Consider the following 271-nt stretch of genomic DNA (forward strand, 5'->3'; position numbering starts at 1 on the left):
TCTCTCTCTCTCTCTCTCTCTCTCTCTCTCTCTCGTCCGCCCCTCCCTCTTCCCTAGTTCCAATCCTTCCCCTTCCTCTCTCTCTCTCTCTCTCTATGTGTATATATATATATATATATATGTATATATATATACACACACATATAGATATATACATATATGTGTGTGTGTATATATATGTGTGTGTGTGTGTGTATATATATATATATATATATATATATACACACACACACACACATATAGATATATACATTTATATGTGTGTGTGTGT

The sequence above is a fragment of the Adiantum capillus-veneris genome, chromosome 6, assembly GCF_014529385.1.
Source record: "Adiantum capillus-veneris isolate H3 chromosome 6, ASM1452938v2, whole genome shotgun sequence".
In the NCBI taxonomy this organism is placed as follows: Eukaryota; Viridiplantae; Streptophyta; class Polypodiopsida; order Polypodiales; family Pteridaceae; genus Adiantum; species Adiantum capillus-veneris.